At 38.0% G+C, this 22,129-nt stretch overlaps 1 non-coding gene across 1 annotated transcript; it reads right to left on the bottom strand.

Annotated features, from left to right (window-relative positions):
• Window positions 1–19,823: 19,823 nt before the first annotated feature.
• On the bottom strand, window positions 19,824–19,897 carry trnai-aau (transfer RNA isoleucine (anticodon AAU)). The gene has a single exon. It is a non-coding gene; the product is annotated as a tRNA-Ile (tRNA).
• Between the last annotated feature and the right edge of the window lie 2,232 nt (window positions 19,898–22,129).

The raw sequence follows: 22,129 nt of genomic DNA on the forward strand, positions 1-22,129 counted from the left end.
CCTTCTACATTTCTTAGTTGAGTTTCTAGGTGTCATTTTTAGTTGTTTTTTTTTTTTTCCCCCCAAAGTATTGTCATTGTTTCCACTAGTTTGGTTTATTGCTCCATTTGGTAAATTAATAACTACGTTGTTTGGTTTTTACACCATTCTAACTGGTCTTGTTACTCCTCCTTGACTCTGAGACCAAATGAGTCGTTACAAGGTTAACATTTAAATGTTTGGTTCCCTGTATGTTGCACAGTTTGGTAGTTTGTTAAAATGAAGGTGAGAAAAGTCAAACAGGAGAATTATCTCCAAGTCCTTTTTAGAGACAGGTACATTCATTGTACTGTACAATGCAAAATTGTATTGAAATGAATGACCAAAGGAAACCCTACACATGATCATTTTAATTAACACACCCAGTTCAAACAAGAAAACACATTACATCACACATCTGATCTAAACTGTCTGCATGTTTCAAACTGTAGGCTCAGTGTAAACTAATAATAAACTAGAATATTAGCATTTCCTGAAGTTCAAGTGAGGATGCATATCTGAAACACACCCCTATTTGACTACTGGACAAAAAAAAAGAACACCATCCACCAATAAGGAGCCAGCAAAAGGAATGTCAGTGTGAATTTCATTGTGATGTCATCACACTGCTGATGACATCATCAGGAGCTGGTCACACATCAAAGGACTCAGCAGCAGATTGAGTATTCTTTAATGAGAGAGAATGTTCTAAGAGAGAGACACTATAACCTACAAACTCCTTGGACTCAGTGAATTTACTTTATCTCTGTCACTCTGACAACAGTTATATTTTTGATCTAATGATGGAAGTGCATCAGTTCAATGTAAAGAGTCTGGAACAAACATGCTTTGAAGCTCTGAAGGATCACCTCTGTCCAGAAAAATGCATTGGGCTGTGGCAGTTTACTAAAGTCTGGTATATTCCCATTTTGTTTCAACTGAAGTATGAGGCCTTTCACTTTATCTGTGAGAATTTTGAGGAAGTTTCACTCTGTGAAGAGTTTTTGCAGCTTGAGGTGCAGGAGCTGGCTGATATCCTGGGTCAGGATGACCTTACTGTGACCCAGGAGAGCACAGTTTATCAAAGTGTTTTAAGATGGATAAACCACATGCCTGAGGAACGACAGGGAGCCATTTCTACTCTGTTACCAAAGGTACGACTGGGGCTGATGGACAAAAGTTACATCACAGACAATGTGCTTAACAATGATGTGGTAAAAACAAACCCTGAGTCCCACCTCTTGGTCTCTGATACCCTTAAAGTCATGTCTCAACCTTCGTTACTCTGCTCTGAGTCTGGGATCAACAACACCTTGTTTTGCCGTCGCTTGCCAAACGCCGTCTTACTGATGTTTAGATTATATTCTAAGATCATAAAGGCCTTTGACTACAGAACTAACAGCTGGATCACAGTTCAGACTAATCCTAGTCTGTGGGATTCCATGACTCACTTATTCTTCTACAGCACTGTCTTCCTTGGTAGACACCTCTACATTGTGGGTGGTGGTATAAGAATGACTGACCCCTATAACATAATGTGGAGCTTTAACCTAGTCACACACACTTGGCAGGAGATGTCACCAATGCAGGAGTCACGGCGCTGTGTGAGTGTTACCGTGCTAAAGGGAAACATCTACGCTATGGGAGGCTACAGGAATGATGATGGTACCTCACTAAGAACTGCTGAACGCTACCAGTCCAACATCAACCAGTGGACGTTCATTGCATCAATGAATGAAGAGAGGGTCAACGCCAGCTGCACCACACTGAACAACAAGATTTACATATGTGGAGGATTGAATAATAGAGCACTGAATACTGCTGAGTATTACAACCCAGACACCAACCAGTGGACACTGATCACTCCTATGGGAACACCTCGGTGTGGACTTGGAGTCGTTGCATATATGGGCCACATTTTTGCAGTTGGAGGCAGAGATGGGTCCAGATATCTGAGGTCTGCTGAGGCTTATGACCCAGTGACCAACACATGGTACGATGTCCCTAAAATGGTCCACACACACAGTGACTTTGACATTGCAGTGATGAACAAGCAGATCTTTGTTGTCTCTTGTAGCACAGAAAACAGAATTGTTGAGTGCTATGACTACACTACAAATACTTGGTCTGTGGTATTTTCTGGCATAGACCACAGCGAGTATGATTGGGTGAAATGCTGTGTGATTTCTGGACTTCCCAACATGGCTGAGTACTGTTCTCCTCATAAACCCATCATACCCAGGACACTGGTCTAAAAAAAGTCTAAACTAGATACTGAGATGGAGCAAATGTTATTTTCCATGATCCTAACTGGGAGTGTAACCTGCTCTGACCAGGTCTGTGTGTATCAATAAAAGTGTTTAAAGACATTGGAAGAACTAATGTGTGAATAAATGGATCAGTTCATGTCTCAGCTCAGATGGGATGGTTTTAATCAGCCTGGATCAACCTGAGTTGGTGATGATCTAGAAAAAAAATACTACATTTTAGTGGTGACAACATACAGCAGACGTGTAGATGTACTGAATTTCATTAGAATTAATGTAGTGGTTAGCACATATTTATTTTATATATCAAAACAAAACAATGCAATTCTGTGACACAACAAACCATTGAAAAAAATAGAACCTAATTTAACATTTAGAATAATGCACTATAATACAATATAACACTTACAGGTATAGTGTAATTGTCTCGAGGGAACAATAACAACAATGGTGCAAAATCCAAAAGCATTTGTAATATTAATATTCAATTAAGAGAAAACATGTACAGTAATTGTAAAGGGTGTGTTTAATGTTTATTGTACCTTTTAAATTATTAATAAAAAATAAAAATTGGGGGTTGCAATTTGGCGATGCAGCTCATCCATTGCCTAAGACACAATTCTGTTCAGTTATTACCACTGAGCAGGCTTGATACAGGGCAGACTGCACAGACAGAAACACACAGTACCAAGGACGGAAGTCAAAAAGCTGACATTTCCAGTGTCTTTGAAGCAGGGATATGCATCAAAGAGTTTCATAGGTCAGTCTTCTTCCTTTGTAATATCTGCATCAATGAAAGCCCGTCTAGCCTTGAACTCAAGGTCCAACATTTGGGCAAAATCGCCTTGGTTGGGTTTTGTGTTGGGATTCTTGTACATTTTGCTCAATGTTTTGTAGTGACTCACCTGCATCCTCAGACTATAAAATAAGACGGTGAGGCAAAGACGTTTCCATGGAAACACTATTACACTAGCATCAGAGAAGATAAATCATAGTTAGTGGCATGTGTATGAATAAAATATAATGCACAATTATATTAGAAAGTCATTACTTACTTCCCCCACTAGGTTTGACAAAACCAGAAAACAGTAATCATAAAGAGTGTAAGGTACACCTATCAGAGGTCAAACTTCACTTCACCTAAAGTCTAAAAAACAATAACAGTTTGAGTGGAGCTGTGTTTTCTTATTGGACTTTCAGATTGTTTTTAGGAATGGTCAATTACCTATTTCATTTGATCATCTCAATTTTTTACTTATTGTTAGGAAATTATAAAAATGTGTTTGATATTGATCATGTGGAATATGACTGTGTCAGCTGATTTAAGTGGAGACGCTTTTCCTGGTGAAAATAATGAAATCATTTGTAAACACATAAGCAAAATAACAGTAAAACACAGGTCAATATCCAACATTGTGTACATTACAATGTACTCTGGCACATGAGACAGAATTGTTCCCACTTTTAGCACAAACCTTCATTTAAACTGTCCTCGCTGAGGTCATCATTGCTCTCAATAATTATGGTTGAAGTGCTTGTGTCACCACTTCTGTCACCATCAGTGTCATTGTCTGTGTTGTTTGAGCAGAAGAAACTCTTCTTTAACACCCATCGTTGTGGCGTGGAGCCCTGCCTCTTCCTCAGGGACCTCATATTTTGGAGTCACTTGTACATTTTGGTGTAGATGGTCAACTATGGTGAAATATTATTAATAATAATAACAGTAGTAAGTGGTTTTTCTTGTTGCTGTCCCACCCAAAGTTTAGGTTATTAAAAGAAAAAAAGTTACAAGTTTTGGCTTCTTGGTCACTGGTATTTTCACACTATTAAAATTATGGAGGATTTAAAAAAAGAAGACAATTAAGAGCATTAATAATATGAGACAACGTTCATAGTAATAATGCCATTAGTTATTCCAATGTGTGTTTATCTTTTGACTGATGAAATCAATCTCAGTTCCAGGAAAAAGATCCTTCAGGTCATCACGACTAAGGCTTTTCAAAGCCTCCTCATCAATACTGGCAGCTGCAGACATTGATAAAACAAATATAAGTTTATATGTGAGACACATTCCAGCTCCCAAGACAAATTTATTAATTAATTCAAATCATAAAACAATATCTATTAGTAGATCCACAAACAGATTAATATCAATAACTGATTCAATTACAAAGATGCATTTTGGGAAATTAGAAGCATTCATTGCAGCAATAATTATTCTTGTGAAAATTCATTTTTTTATTCTATACTTTGGACATTTATATTTCATCCTAATAAACCATATAAAAAGGAACAAGTTGAAATTCAACATAAAACTGACAAACATTGATGTATAATAATAGTAAATAATGTATAAATGGAAAATAAATGAGTGTAGTTTGTATGTGGAACAGACTAAATTATCCACAATAATGCTTTCGGTTTATTTCTTTCAAAATAAACTAACAGTTGGGAGCTGATACAACTTGACTTACTCATTTTCTCTCACTGTAGTTGTTATCCACGGCACTTAAGCAAGGCATTTTTTGCATACAGGGACAGACAACATCCAGCTAACAGTGTGCAACATTAATGTGATCAAAGCTACCAATACAGACGCTAACTTTGCTTAATAATCACCAAATATGAATGAAAAACATGACTTACCCTCCAACACTGACAGTACGGTGTTGTCTAAATCTTCCATGCTGACAGAGTTCTCCTGCTCGCTGAAGCCTTAACACGTAGTACCTGGTAAAGACCCACAGAGTGAGCTAGCTAGCTAAAGTTCCCATTGGCTAACGTTAGCTAGCTTGTTTAGCAGCCCCTGTGGAGAACATGTGACAAAATACATTTATTTGTTAATATTTCATATCAACCAACTGTCCATCATTTATCTGGGGACATGTCTCATGTTGTAGGTGTTTATCACAGATGTTGATGATGACAGAGGCAGGGGGCTCCCACTTAAAACACTGTGGCCCAAGGCAGTGCTACCTTTACCTCAGTCACAGTGGGTGATATGGGGAAAAAAATCATATCACCATTTATTTTTTGTAAAAATACCATCAAAATACAATTTTTTTCATTAAAATCATTTAAACTATTTTAAAGTTATTTACCAATAAAACGAACCAATTCACCTACTTAAAATCATCACCCTAAATGGAAAAAAGGAATAAAAGATCATTTAAGACAAGGTCATTTTCAAATCTTTTTTTTAAATTGTATGTAAGTAATTTATCAAACTGGTTCCAAGTACAATGAACATCAAACAAAAGATCTGACATGTTCTTATAGTCACACAGTCTTTTAACTATAGTGTTGTTTACATGGGTTTTTTCCGGGTACTCCGGCTTCCTCCCACAATCCAAACACATGACTATAAGATTGAATGGAGTCTCTAAATTGCCCATAGTAGTGAATGAGAGTGAGTGATTGTCTGTCTGTGTTGCCCTGTGATGGACTGGCGCCCTGTCCAGGGTGCACCCCCACCCAGCGCCCAATGATAGCCAGAGATTGGCACCGGCAGACCCCCGTGACCCTGTCAAACAGGAATATGTGGGTCTGAAAATGAATGAACTATAGTGTAGCATTAGCATTAGCATCACTTGCTACATAACAAGGCATCTCATCAGTCTAGTGATTTCTATTAGTTATTGAGGTAACACACTCAGATTAATAAAATCCTACACCTCATTTTACACAGTTTAGACAATCATATCCTTTACAAGATAAAACAACAATATTCATATCTCTATATTTTTCCTCAAAATGGCAATTGGTGAAAAAAAACATTTATTTTTTCATCAATTAACACACACACACACACACACACACACACACACACACACACACACACACACACACACACACACACACACACACACACACACAGAGGCATATGTGGTTTAAGAGACTGATTTTACATGTAACACACGTGTGGAGGCGGTGCTGCTGCTCTGCACCCTCCCCCTCACAAGCCACATCTCAAATGAGGAAAATAAAAAATAAAAAGTTAATAGCAAGGTTAGCATATGTTACAAGTCAAAGCAAACTGATCCCTGCCTCTGATGCTCTCTGCTGCTGTCCCCCTAGCAGGAGATCCTTCTACCAGTCTACTGCCAGTCTGCTCTGGCTGCTGAGCAGTGACAAACCAAAACTGCAACCGACAGCGTCGGTATGTGTGCAGCTCATCATGCGCTGATTGTTTGCATTATTTGTTTATTAATTTCAAAATTATGAGAGTGACTAGTGGCTTTAGACGCCAAGCTATTGTTTGATCTTTTGTTTACTCTAAGCAGCACGTGTTAGGGAATTTTTCATTGTTAATATGAATTGGGCAGGGCTCTACACTAATTTTTCCAGTGGTAGCACTGGTGCGACTAACTTTCTCAGTTGGTTGCACCAGCACAGAATTTGGTCGCATCTTTTTTTCCTTTTTTTTGAGCAGGGGTGGGGGTGGGGGATGTACTAAATTACACTTTTTTAGCCCTTAAATGCATTTTGTTGTATATTTAGATTGTTTAGAAGTACAGAAAAGCTCAAATTAGTCTCTTCAGGTGCTCCGTTGATATCTTTATATTCTGTTTTGGTCATATTTTTCAATCTGTTTAGATTTTTCAATTCTCTATTACGTTTTTTGAACAATAACGTCACAGTATTTGCAGCAAACTACCAAATTAGGACATCGACTCCAGGCCCAACACTTCGAGCAATCTGCCATTTTTATTTCTCGCTTTTATTTTGTAGTCCAAGGATGCCGAAGTTACGAGAGAATGAGTCAAAATGTTGGGTTGTTGGATGTAGTAACCCACATGCTTCATTACACCGTCTCCCAGCATCAGAACCTTTTCAAAGTGCCTGGTTGAGTTTTATTTTTTATAGAAATGTACCCACATCTGTGGGTAAGGTCATTTTTGTGTGTGTGAAGCACTTCAAGGATGACTGCTTCATCAACCTCCACCAGTATAAAGAAGGATTTGCCAAAAGACTTTGTCTGATTGAGGGTTCAATTCCTTGTATCTTTGGAGACGATGAACAGAGCACTTCGGTAAGCTGTAAATAACGCTAAAAAGTGTGATGATAAGACGTCCCTGTCATTGTTTTGTTAGCATTAGCAGTTGCACCGTCTTCATATGTTAGCGCTGTGTGCTCGTTTTAGATCCTTGATGATATGGCCTACGTGATTTAATTTAAGTCTAAAGTTTTCATTAGTCATTTCATTTTGACGTTTTTGTCTCTGAAAAGACTGTATTAAAATGCATTTCGTGACATTAGCTTGGCGCTAGCGTTAGCTCAGCGCTAGTGTTAGCTCGGCGCTGGCGTTAGCTCGGTGCTTGTGTTAGCTCACTTGTTAGGTTTCTGCGCCGCTAAATAATCATATCTCTTCTATCAAACTACAAAAATGGCCGAACAGGGTGGAGTTGAACCGAGTGTCACCTGAAGAGGGGGCGGGGTATGGAGTGTCTCATTTGCATTTAAAGAGACCGCACCAAAATGAGTTGCTCTTAGAAGCACATCAGAAAAGGGGTGGAGCTATAATAATGAAGAATTCAGATCCAAGCATTGCAGTTCCGCTTTATATAGACCACAACTGTATGATTTATATGTAAAAAGGAAGGATTTAAAAGCATGATACTGTATGTCTCCTTTAACTGGCGTACCGTAGTTTTGTCTGAAGTAAAGATTGACAATGACTCGAGATATATTTGCTAAAAGTTTTCATGTTTTTGTGTCAATATTAAGTTTTACTGCAAACAAGCAGTGGCTGAAATAATAGGTCATTTATTCTATATAATTTTCAAATAACAGCAAAGCATAACAACAGGTTACATGTATTCTGTTTTTTTATTTTGCAGAAATGCTGTACTTGAAATAACTTAACAGTAGCATAACCAACTTAGCATCTGCATTGTTTCACCCCATGAATTAAATTCAGAAGGTCCAGCTCTGATAGTGGGGTCTCCTAACCCTCTTCCCCTGGTCAGGGGTCTGTAACCTTTACTCTACAAGGAACCATTTAACCTCATCTCACCTGGATTAAAGTCCTCCTGGAGCCAAAAAATACCTTAAAAATAACTTCAAAATACTTTAAAATAAAATAAATTGACATCAAGAACTACAACAGTATCTTGCATCTTCAAGTTCTTACACATCTCAGTTGACATAAACACAATGTTATATACAGAAGTTTTTCCATGTTTCCTTTTTACTGCTGCCCTCAATGTGAGCGCGTACTCAGTGTAGGACTCGTTATTCCTGGCTCCGTTCACGGACCACTCGCACTCCAAAGGAGCACATTGGTGTTTATAGTCGGTGCATTCACCGTAGTATTACCCGCAGCAAAGATGCGTGAGAGTGCACCGTCTCCTCACCTGCAGCACTGCGGTCAAGCCAGCCTCCACTTCAAAATCCTCGGTCAACCTAGCCGCCAGCCAATTTGCAGTGCCTGTTTTTAGATGGTTTTACGGTAATCCCACAGCGCGAAGAAAAAGAGAAAGAGAAGTGCACTCTGTGGGACGTGATGAGGCGCTCAGCCACTCCGTATCAAATAACGTCACCCTATACAAACTCGCACAAATGCGACCAGATAAAATTTTCACTTGCACACATTGAAAATATACTCGCATATGCGACCATTTTGGTCGCAGTCTCGAACCCTTAATGAAAGCTGATAATACAGTAATTGTGTTTTTCCTTTATAATTTGTTAATGTTATGAACCTGAAACTGAACCTCCATCTGAATTAAAAAAATTAATTAAAAAAAGAAAAGGAAAATGAACTGAGTTATCTGCGTTTTCTCGGCCTTTCAAGTTTGGCATGTTGAGGAAGAGTACGAAACTTGACAAACACAAGCTGTTGTAAGACAACACAAAAAATAGAGTGAAAATGCAGCAGTTGTTGGTGTTGGAGCTTTACTCACCCATAAAAATGTGGTTGACGTTAGAGGTGCTACTATTAGGATTTTTTGGCGCGATAACCTTTACCAATCACAGCGTCAATTTGAAGCCTTAATTTTTTTGCGTAGCATTACATATTGACGTAATTGTTGTAAAGAACATTTGCTATCACAATTAAGAGATTTCAATTTCAATGATTTTATTTTAACGGGACAATGTGCAACATTGAATATAAGAAAAAAATGAATAAAAAATGATTGCAGCCAGAGGCTGATTTACATTGGCTGTCCCCCTGCCAGATGTTGCCAATGTTAGTACCAAAGGTGTCCAGGCTGGCAGATTTGTCCGGGGTCCAGCGACGGCTGATGCCATAGCAGCACAGATCAACAACGGCAACTCCTTGCGGCCAAAATATTTTTTTTTTTTTTATATTGCGGAAGAGTTTTGATTATTTGTCGAGAAAGATTCTTATTCAGTTATATTTTTAATATAATTCTAGACCCCAGTAAACTAGCCAGACCTACTTCAACACCAAAACCAGGACAGAACTCTGCTCACAGGACGCAGGGGTAAAAGTCACTGTTGTTGGCACCGAAGGTGAGGATGTCTTACATCTTCATGTAAAAAAAAATTGATGGTTCTATACCTTCGTCACAGTCCAGTCCAGCTGTGGAGTCCAGCTGAATTCCTGTATAAATATATGTATCTGTATATCAAAGCAAAAATGAGATCCATGAGATCAAAAGAACTGCCCCAAGAGCTCAGAGACAGAGTTGTAGAAGGGACAGATATGAAGAAGGCTAGAAAAAATTAATCTTCATTTATAATTTCTAAGAGCTCAGTAGTCTCCAAAATGTTGATATGAAAGAAGTTCAGGTCAACCAGGACTGGCCGTCCAGCCAAACTGAGCAGTTGGGGGAGAAGGACCTCAGTGAGAGGTTTCAAAGAACTTGAAGATGACTGTGACTGAGCTCCAGAGATCCTGTGTGGAGATGGAGAAAGTTCCAGGCCTACAACCACTGCTGCAGCTCTGCACTAAAACTGGGCTCTATGGCAGAGTGGACCAATGAAAACTTCTCCTCAGTGATAGACAAATAAAAAGTTACTCACAGCCTGGGAGTCCTTCAGGTGTTTTTGAAAACCATATCCTTCCTTTCATGTGGTCTGAAACTTTTTCATGTGGTCTGAAAGGCTCTTCTCCCCAGCTGTTCAGATTGTTTGGATGGTCAGCTGTAGGAAGTGTTGTAGTGTGGTAATTTCACCTATAGATGGTTTGATATTCCTGCACAAAGTGTCTCTCTGTCTTCTGTTTGTCTGTTGTGACGCAGTAGTCAATAAAGTTTTTTTATGTCTAACTCTGCATCAGGTTATGGGCCCAGGTCTTTACACAGAGCTGTGTGGAATAAACAGTGTTGTGGGACTGCACAATGGATGAGAAGCTGTTCAAGATCCGGTCCCAGGAGCGAACCAAGGTCATACTCACCAAATTTGGTAAAAATCGGTTGTGCCATTTAGGAGATATAAATTAATAATAATAATTGGTTAATTGGTTAATAAACCAAGGGTCTCAGAATTGGTGGTGTTAGCAATTATTTTGATCAAGATATGCAACAGTTAATATTTTGCGCATATTTTGCCCGAACAAATTTTTTTGCTAAACTCTAGATCAGGTCCAAATGAAGACTGTACGTGCCAAGTTTCATGCCGATTGGACAAAACCCCAAGGAGTAATTTGGAAAAATAAGTTTGTGATATGTAGTGACTTACAAAAAGCAATGTGCTGTGGGAGTGGGCGTGGCCTATGTCAGAAAATGCAACTCTATGTAAGGAACATGTGGATATGAATTTTATGAAGATGTGAATTAAATTGTGAAAGTTAAAGGCAAAAATGTTTTTGCAATTATAGCACCACCTAGTGGGGCAGTTTTTGGAATGGGTGGTCTGTGTGGTCTTCTATATCTACCCTGTAAATTTTACTGTCCTCAACATAATAATTCAGCAGAAATAAATGTTTGTTTATTTATGTTATTATGTCATTAGCCACGCCCACTTTGACCAATCGTGATTAACTTTGAGACATCGCCTCAGGAGGGACCCAAGATCATACCCTCCAAATTTGGTAACAATTGGTCGTGCCAATTAAGAGATATAAATAGTCATTATTTGTAGCGCCCCCTAGTGGTCTACATCATTCAAATTTGGCGCATACCCTCACAGTCACATGCCAACTATCGATCTCACATTTGGTGTTGTTAGGATTTATTTTGACCGAGATATGCGCCAGTTTGCATTTTTATAGCTAGCTAGGAAACTTTACTCGCTAATAATTTGCGCATAATTTACCCGAACAAACTCATTTTATTAACTGTATATCACGTGCAACTGAAGACTCTACGTGCCAAGTTTCACGCTGATTGGACAAAACCACAAGAAGGATTTCGAAAAAGGAGGTTTTCCAGTTTTTGAGATTTTGCTCCAGAAAAGTTTAGGCGGAAATGGGCGTGGCCTAGCCCAGGTGATTCAGTGCTATTCAAGGAATCTGTGGATATGAAGGTTTTAAATTTGCAACAAACGGTGTGGGAGTTATCATCCAAATCGTGTTGACCTTTGTTATAGCGCCACCTGCTGGCGAACATATGTGAATTTTTGCGTCCAAGGTACACGGGGTGTTCTGGACCCAACCCCCAAGGGGCATCGCACTACCTTGCACGGTTTAGCCTGCAGCACTACTTTTACCGGGGGAAAAATAAAAGGTAACAATAATCCTTACGATTACAATAGGGCTCCTAGCACCGCTGGTCCTAGGAACCGTGGATGCTTACATACGTGGTTCCCTGGCCCCGCGGGCTTGGCCCCCTAATTAGTCACACAGTCTAGACTAAACTGACAGCAGGAGTAGGATTGATGCTGGTATCAGTTTTACCATTTGACAACAAATACTTTATTCTAGTAGAAAATATCATTATCAGCAAAGGACTAACTTATTGTGTGGCTATAAATGTACAGTATGTACACAGCCATTGGCAACAAGACTTATGATGTAAGCAAAGCTGGAATACTTCTTAAAATAAAACTGTTAAAATTGGTGTAAAGTAAGAATGTGCTCTAAGTTTGTCATACCACAGAACCACACTGTTGAATATGAATGATTAATAAATACATATAAACACACTTTGTGAATGAGTTTAGAAGAAAATGGCAGAATTCACTTTACACAGACTTAAATATACAGTTAACTTTTCTGGTGCTGGTGGATGACTGGGAGTTTGGGACAAAGTGAGTGGGACTAACTGGGACAAACTATTTTTATATAATGTAACACATAGTTTACACATTCTCACTTACCACTATCATGTTTTTATTTTCATCTTGTTCTTGTTTTTTCTTCTTTTCATGAGCCCTGTGGGTAAGTCTGCCTCACTTTATCAGTGTGTGTTTGATAACATCAGCACGTTGATGCAGGGACCGATGTCACGGTCTGAGTTCACATCGTACTGAGATCCTCTTAAAATGTCAGTACGTACTGACATGTACCTGTGCTGGATTATACTGATTTAAAAAATAAAGTTACATTAGGTTAACTGTTATTTACTGCAATGTTTATTATAATCATGTTTCTTTGGAAAATAAATTATTTCTTTTTGTATGGAATTTTATTATAAACTTAATAAATGTAATAATAAAAACTGCATAGAATAAATGATAAAACATTTTTAATACAAACTCAATACATGTAATAATAAAAACTGCATAGAATACATTATAAAACATTTTTCTCCTGCCTCGTATATTGAGCATTTGTAAATTTTTGTACAAGAAAAGAAGCCATTCAGCACTCATCAAATAACATTAGCTTTGAACCTTAGCTTTGAAATTTAATTTTTTACCTCAGTACGGCGGAAGTAGAAAAAAGCTAAGCAGAAGTAGCATGAATTCATTTTCTGGTAGTGCACATGCTCATAATCAAACTCAGATCCATGTGAACTCAGATCCATGTGAACTCAGACGTGACACCGGTCGTATTGGTGCCCCATTAGGGAGGTGCCTGACGTATAACCGTAATGTGTCCGGGGGGTTTCAAGTTGTATTGCTTATATCTGCCGTCCCTCGGGGGCCCCCTTCAGCTCGGGGCCCTAGGCATTTGCCTGTGTTGCCTACCCCGTTACAACGCCTCTGGGTCTGAGGTATGAAGCTCCAGGGCTGAAAGTGAGTCCCACTCCGGCCCTGCGTGCTTGCGTGCATGGATTTGTGTGTGTGTGTGTGTTTGTGTGTGTGTGTCCCAAAATCAGATGCTGAGTCAGTGTGACAATAACATTGTTTATTTAAAGGGCCCATGTTACGCTAAATTAACTTCTCTGTGCTTTAAACATGATAAAGTGCTATTAGGGCTTCATACACATGCCTAAAGTGTGGGGAGGAGGAAGTCAGTGTCCCGTCTATAGACACGCCCACTCATGAATATGCATAAGCAGGCCACAAATCAACCTGTTTGTGTAGAGTTGCTCAGAAAGTGACTTCTCAGAGGCTAAAACTCTGGAAAACAGATGAGTTTGGGAAGATAAACCTCTAATACTATGTTTTTGGGGTTCTTAGAACAAATGGAGATGTGTGAAAAATAACATGACATGGGACCTTTAAAGATGACGGACAAACCTGTGTTTCTCCTTGGTACTTGCGTTGCTCCCTCTGCTGGTGCAAACTCCATTATTGGTTATGAGATCTTCTTTGTCCAAAGATTTGGTGGTTTGAAGGCTAGATTTCTGATGCATTACCATCAATTCTGGACTGGCGTCATATATGTTTGGGACGACGCATCAATGGTGTAAACTCACACACAGAGATCATGGCTGCACTGAATGTTGACACAAAACACAGCGGAGATGTAAAAGTTAAGCTTTCTAGTGTAAGAAAATAAATTAAATAAAACAATAGTCAATATTTAACAGCCACTGAATGAGAAAAAGCAGAGTAAAGTGTGTTTGAGGGAGAGAGCAGCCACATTAAATAAGGGGGAAAAAATATCATTAAATTTTAAAATTGTTTATTTAAAAAAAAAAAAAAAAAGAATTTGTTTATTTAGTTTTCTACATTAATAAATGTTTGTGCAGCAGACAGAGAAGTCCATCTGCTTCCAATTTAACTTCTTCAAATGTCATTGTGTGCTTCTGTGCACTCACGTCTCCACATTGAAAAAGCAAAACGCTCATTTAAATAGGGCGGTCTCCACCACTTCTGCACGTGTGCTAATCATTGCTACAATCTTAGTGAAACTGCATCACCATTTAGGGACGCAACTGGTTTACCACCCTTTATTATAGATCTTAGTGAAACATTTAATCACTAAAGGCAGCTTTGAATGGCTCAATGTTGACAGGTTGTCATGGCAACTCAGGCTAAAATGGAAGCTCAATGTTGACAGGTTGTCATAGTAACTCAGGCTAAGATAAAAGCTGCAGAATCTCCACCATTCTACAGAATCTCCCTGTGCACCGTCAGAAACGACTAAAGTAGCTTTAATAATATTGATTAACGTTGACCAGCAGATGTCATCAGTGAGCAACGTTTGGGACCAAAGTGAGTTTTTAATAATAATAATGTTAACTTTAATGACTCATTTTGAGATTTTCCAGAATCCTTTGAGTAAATACTGCTTGTTTGATTCTAAACTTATTTACATATTTAGTAATAATCTTGTGTGAATGAGATGATAATGTAAAGATCTTTGGAACGACTTTGTCATAAAAGCTCATTTTAAATCTGTTCATTTTAACATTTAGTCTGAATTGGATCATTTTATACAGAGTGTGTGTGTGTGTGTGTGTGTGTGTGACCCAAAATCAGATGCTGAGTCAGTGTGACAATAACAATGTTTATTTAAAGGGCACATGTTACGCTAAATTAACTTTTCTGTTCTTTAAACATGATAAAGTGTTATTAGGGCTTCATACACATGTCCTAAATATAGTTTTTAATTAATTCCCTCAATCGTTAGTTAGAGGGTGATTTGCTCCTTTCTTACTACAGGGTGAGCCCAAACACCTCACTACATTTTGATGACGCGTTCCCACTTTGATGACGAATTTGACTCGGCACTGAGCTGGAGAAGCCACGCCTCCAGGAAGCTCTCTCACATGATTGACATGTAAACAGACACGTGTTTATAAAGCAGCATGAGCTCAGCTACAGATTTCAATATGTATTTCAATAAATTAACGGCCATTTTGAGAAAAATGGCCATAACGACCACTAGGGGAGATTGCTGAGGTGGATCCACATCCTAAAATAATCAGTAGTGTTCATTCCATCTATGTGCCAAGTTTCATGCTTTTAACCCAAAGTGCACGATTCTACCAACAATTCTTCCTTAACCGCCCACTACTGGTACTGATCCAGGATCTGTGGTGGAGAACATGACCTGACTTTAATCAATAAGTTCAGGGATATTTTGTTTTCTGTTTTATTCACACAAATGATTCATTTTTTTTTTTTTAAATTTCATTTATTTAGAAATATTCTAGAAATATATTACAAATACATTTAAACAAAAAACTTTTTTTTATTATATATGTCATATAAAGATGTATGAGAGCAGCATTAATATCAACATATTTCCCCTCAGGGATCAATAGTTTACTGAATCTGATCAGGTTTATTGATTAAGTTTGATCAACTTCATTTAAATTAAACTAATTTAAATTATCCTGATGACATCATTCCAGACTATAATGATTAAACAAATGCATCAGTTATTTCACCACTAGAGGGCAGAATATTGTACAGTATTAGAAGCTATCAAGTTATCATGAACCTATGATGTTTCAGACTCTACAATCCCTGTCATCGTTGGTCTCGTCCACAACAACAGAACAACTGCAGCTCTTCACCAGAAATGGCCGTAGCTTCACAGACACATAAACGTTACGTGGGAACTGGTCTGCTCAGTATTTTGGTAGTTTAGACGTGTTTCAGGTGGACGCTTCAACATGTTGTTTAGCTCAGGACCAGGAGGGGTGCTGGGGTGCACCAAATGAACGGTCCCCTTTAACATTTCCCTTTACCTCACGATGACAGCGTTTCATTCACATTATCTCACTTTCTGCATTTAACAGTGGATTTTATTTTTATTGGTAGATTCTGTCATTCTGTCTATGATTCTATTAACACAGATATTATAGGACCATAATTAGCCAATCATGAGCTCATTACAAGTTGTTCATTAATCCTGTAAGAACAAAGTCAAACCTCAAAGTCAAACTGTTTCCTCTGAAGACCTTCATTTACAAATCAATGGGAATTTAAATTATTCAGCCATAAAATCTAAATATTTTCCTCCACATCATGTGATCTCTGAACAAACTGATCATTTTAGTCAATTTCAAAATGATGACACTGCAAAGGATGGATGAATATTTCTAGATCCTTCATGTTCATTCTGTCTCTTCTATCCTTCAGGTGGAGCTGATTCTATGCTGATGGTGAATGGAGGATTGTGGAACCACTCAGCCGTGACAGCAAACATGGTGAGAAATTAATGGATTGAAGTTTGGTTCCTGACGTCCATGTGGATGTTCTATTGAAGTTGATCTCCTACTGAAGCCTAATGCTATGTCTGATCCATCTTTAACAGCCACTGTTCTTTCTAGGAACACATTTAGAAACAAATGTTTGTTTGGTTCCTTCTCTGTGTTTAATCTCTAACTGTTCTACAGGACTCTGGAAGCCAGAACAAAGTGACACCTCAACGTTCTCAGGACCATGAAGCTCAGCCACAACAAAGAAACAAATCTAAGAGAAAAACTTCAGAGCAAAGAGTTCAACAGCAGAGCCAAGCTGGAGTTAAAGCTAAACATACATGTGACCAGTGTGGGAAGGCCTTTAGCTGTAGATCAAACCTCACTGTACATCAAAGAATCCATGCTGGAGAAAAACTCTTCATCTGTGATGAGTGTGGAAAAGCTTTTGCTCAGAAACAGCACCTGAAACGCCATCAGCTTGTTCACGGTGGAGAGAAACCTCACATGTGTGATGAATGTGGAAAGACTTTTAGTCAATCTGGAAACCTCAGTCAACATCTCCTCATTCATCGTGGAATCAAAGCTCACAGATGTGAACAGTGTGACAAGACTTTTAGACATAGATCAACTTTAAATCTGCACATGAAGACTCACTCCAGAACAGAGTTGTATCGCTGTGACCACTGTGGGAAAACATATAAACGCAAACAAAACCTCATCCACCACCTGAGATCTCACACTGGACATGAAGTGTGTCCCTGTGACCAGTGTGACAAAGTTTTTACAACATATCAACAGTTAAAACAACACCAAATCAGCCACTCATCAGAAAGACCTCATAAATGTGACACATGTGGAAAATCTTACAAGTGGAAATCTAACCTTAATCTCCACCAACGAGTTCATGAGAAGAATGTTTGCTGATGTGATGAGTGTGGGAAGACCTTCAGCACTTCATCTGTTCTCCACTCACATCTCTGTGTGGATGGAGACATGGAGCAGGAATCATCTTCAGATCCCAGCGACACACGGATGGTGACGACACCTTCTGGTTCCAGTGTTGGACTGAAGAACCCAGAGATCAGGCTGCACAGGATTCCAACATAAACCTGCTGTCAGCTGGAAAATGGACACCAACAGTTCAGGAAGTTGTTGATCTGGTCTGGTTAAATAAATAAATGTGACACATTGATTCCAGTGCTCATTGTTTTTTTACACTGTGATTTTCTTCCTTTGAATCATCACTGAATGAGTACAAATATCAGGTAATTTAAAAGAAAATATCAAGAAAATTTCTTTACTTTGTGTGACAATTTTGAAAGTGTGTAACAAGTTTTATTGTGTGTATTTAATCAAAATCATAAAGATGAGACAATGAATGTATTAACAGCAGCATTGGTCTGATAACAGGATGCTGAAAATTGATTGTTACTATAATGTAGGAAATGATTTTTTCTCTGAAGGGACGTTATCTACATCAAATCTTTAGTTTATATTAATATTGTTTCTTGTATTAATTATTATTTTTTGTGTTTGCTTTGTACAGGAGGAATAGTTCATTCAACTGTAAGTTTTAAGAAATAAAAGGCATTTACAGGAAGAGAGAGTGATTTTAGTCTTAGATTATCACAAAGGTCAGAGGTCATGATAACCACAAAGAACACAAACATCTTTTAGAAAGAAAAACACAGTAAAAAGGTTTTTCTAATAGATTATAAACAGTTCTTAGAATGTTCTGTAAGAAGATGATTTGACGATTAGAAGAAGAAGAAGAATTCTCTTCAGAATCCACCAACATGTAGGAAAAGCTTGTCCATCAGGAAGAACAGCTTTAGGCCACGATGAGGGACGACAGCATACACACACATTAACAATGATCCCACAGTCATACTGTGACCAAGCACTCAGTTAAATAGTGGAGGAGGCCTGATTGGGAATGGACCACACCTGGGTGAAAACATGAGGGAGCTAATTAATCACCAACCAATCACACAGACATCACTGGGGGGTGGAGCCACAAACAGGAACACCTGAAACACAGACAAGAGTTAAACACATGACTAGACTCAAACCAAATAAACGAAGACACAGAATAACTTAAAGAGAACCCAAAGGATAAATAATGAACAGAACATGATTCATACACATGACTTATTTACCTGTGATGTACCATGGTGATAACTGATAGTGTAACTCTTGCTTGTTTGAAAGTAGCAACAGTAGAACTATATTTGTGTGTAAATATGTTAATGTGTATTAATGCTAGGCTAGGCTAACGTTGCATTGCTATTCCATTTCAATACTTATATTATTAAGCTATAGACTGGTCATATTATATGGCATATGTTCAGGTTCTAATGTCATGTAGACTACACAACAATTAGGCTACATTAAAACAATCTGCTCTGTTTTAACAGCACATCAGCCCTTGTCCTTAATATCAGCTAATGTATAAAGTCATCTAGTATTGTTTTGTCCTTGTTATCTCTAGCATCTGTCCAGGTTAGCAGTAGTTTTCATTTAGAGTTCAGTAAAACTTACTTTGTCAAAACAAGCACAGTTGTAGCTATAGTGTGCTAATATATGTACATGTTTGATCATTAAAAATAGGCTACATTATTATTAGTCTATGAGTTTTTATTACATACAATGGTTAGATCATTTCACACACAGTTTTCATTTCATGTCTATTGTGACCTTTCTCATTGTTTTGGATAAACAGAGTCCATGATTTATTCACTACATTGTAAGACAATGATTTGGATGAAAGTATAACCTACATTCTGCAGCTCCATCACAACTGTGGATACAAAATGATGGTTGGACACCTGAATACACAAGGCATACACATACAAAGTAAGTATTATTAGTATTTAACCTAAATTGTTCTGGGATTATTCATCAATAAATTGGTATTTGTCCTACTTGCTGATTTATTAAGATGTCAAAAAGAAGCTTCTTTACTGACAGTCATTCTAGATTTTTGGATATTTGTGAATTTTCTTCCAAGTTTTGGAATAATTAACAGTTTAGATATTCTTTATCTGTGTTTATTGTATACATATTCATACCTTGTCCTTTCTGACTCATACACTAACATTTACAACACATGAAAGCAGGTTTATGGTCCTTGATTAATATCTGGTCAGTATGGGGTTTGAACCCATGACCTTGGCGTTATTAGCACCACGCTCTGACCAGCTGAGCTAACTGGCCTATGAAGCTGCAAAAATGTGTAAAAATATGGTTGAGTTAAAACGATCACGGTTCTAAACACCTAGAAAGTTGGCAGGTGAAAATTCAGCAGTACTCATCCCTTAGCTTAAAGCTGCAGTATGTATTTTTATTTTGTGTTATTTGGTCAAAAGTCCATAATCATCTTTGAGCATATTGTAATCCAAAGTGTTCTGAGTGGACAGTGAATCTCTTCTCCTTCTCCAGACTCTGAAAATGAAGTTTATCAATACAGAATGGATGTCAGCCAATCAGAGGTCTTTCTACCAACACAGCAATCTTATGAGCTGTTTTAAGCATTACTATTGGCTGTTGGAGCTGCTCATTAAAAGTCAATGTGTGTTCTTGATCTGAGAGTAGATAAAGTCCCATGGCTTTAAGGTCTAGATTATCATACAGATTGATAATCTGGTCCATGTGATTATAGAGAAGCTAGGAAACAATAGCAGTAATGATATTTATTAGGATATACTTTTTGCATGTCTTGCAGGAACCTCCTTATATATCTTTACAAGTGTCGTGTTCTGATTCACCAAGCAAGAAGGAAGAGGTGTTGAGCAGAACAAGCTACAGCTATAGCCAGATTAAAGAGCACTATTTAGTAAAGGACTGACTGTTACATTTATTGATAGACTTTATTTATGGACAATTTATCAACTCAAATATATCTTTTGGTATGAAACATCATATTTGAAATGAGAAAAGGATCTTTGTGGATTCATCACCTTTAGGAAGGAACATGTAAAGGTCTGTAATACCAACTCTCACACAAGTCCAAATAGTGACGCTGACACTTTTTATATCAATGGTTCAAAATGGAAGAACAACTGTGTGGTTTATATAGAGACATTGATGAAGCCTTGGAACATTTATTCTATATTTGCCCAGAAACTAAAAGGTTTATGTGTGACTCACTAAAAATGAACAATATTAATACTTTTGAATGATAACCTTTGTAAAATGCCTAGTCAGCTGATTGAGGCTGTGTGTGTCAGACACTTTCTGTATCCACGGACCAATCAGATCATTCATTCATTCATTATACACTTTCATTATACACTGTGGTGACGCTGACAGCCTCAGCAGGAACATACAGCAGTTGTGCTGCTATACACAAAGTGTGGGGGTCCTTTCTCACCCCTGTCACAGGAGCGTGCACGTAGCCAGGCTGAAATCACCTGGGTTAAGAGAGTGAGTTGATATCTCAGTTCATAGTGCAGCTGCTCTCTGACAGAGAATGTTTGGTTAGGTGAAACCCGCTAACGGAGATAAATCCAGGATATACGTATCCAGCTTTGTAGTACAGGCCCACAGAGCTACACATCTTTAAACTACAGATGATCGCTTCATCTTCATAATAAACATCTTTAGAGGAACAAATGTTTACACAAATAATGTGTTGTAGAAGTGGTGTTTGTGTGACTTTTTCCAACACATGTGACTTTGTGACACAGAATCAGTGTGAACGCGTCCCTGGGGTGTTTGTGTGTAAACTGTGTGTGTGTGTGTGTGTGTTTTCTCGCCCTGCAGCATCTGTAGCTTTAATCCCGAACTTTAATGCATTTTTACTTTATTTTAATACACATTTTTCCACTTTCAAGACACTTACAACTCCTTTCCACCACTTTTGCATCTAATGTCACATATGTTGACCAATTATTGTCACTTTTATCCTTTTTCATCGTATTTCATGATTATGTTTCCCAATTTAACCACATACACCTTTTATCATGCCCATTATATGAAAGTTTAAACTAATTGTTCCAATATTGACACTTTGAAAACACTTTTTCTGTCCGTTTTTGTCCATTCTAATTTTTATTTATGATTAAAACAAGGATTTACATCTTTAAGATGACTATATACTATGGCCCAAATAATAGTAAACATCCTGCATAACAGTGAATATTATTCAGATAAATAAATACATGTGTTTATCACATGTATTTATTTATGTACCTTCAGTTTGCTGACTTTATGGATGGGGCCCCTAAATGCTCGCTCTCTCTCACACACACACACACACACACACACACACACACACACACACACACACACACACACACACACACACACACACACAGGCTTGGGGAGTAATGGATTACTAGTAACAGCGTTATGTAATCTGGATACAAAAATAATGTAACTATAATCTGTTACAGTACATTTAAAAACATGTAATCAGATTACCAGTATTTTTATTAAAAAGGGGAT

This window comes from Gouania willdenowi, unplaced genomic scaffold (assembly GCF_900634775.1).
Source record: "Gouania willdenowi unplaced genomic scaffold, fGouWil2.1 scaffold_269_arrow_ctg1, whole genome shotgun sequence".
NCBI classification, from domain to species: domain Eukaryota; kingdom Metazoa; phylum Chordata; class Actinopteri; order Blenniiformes; family Gobiesocidae; genus Gouania; species Gouania willdenowi.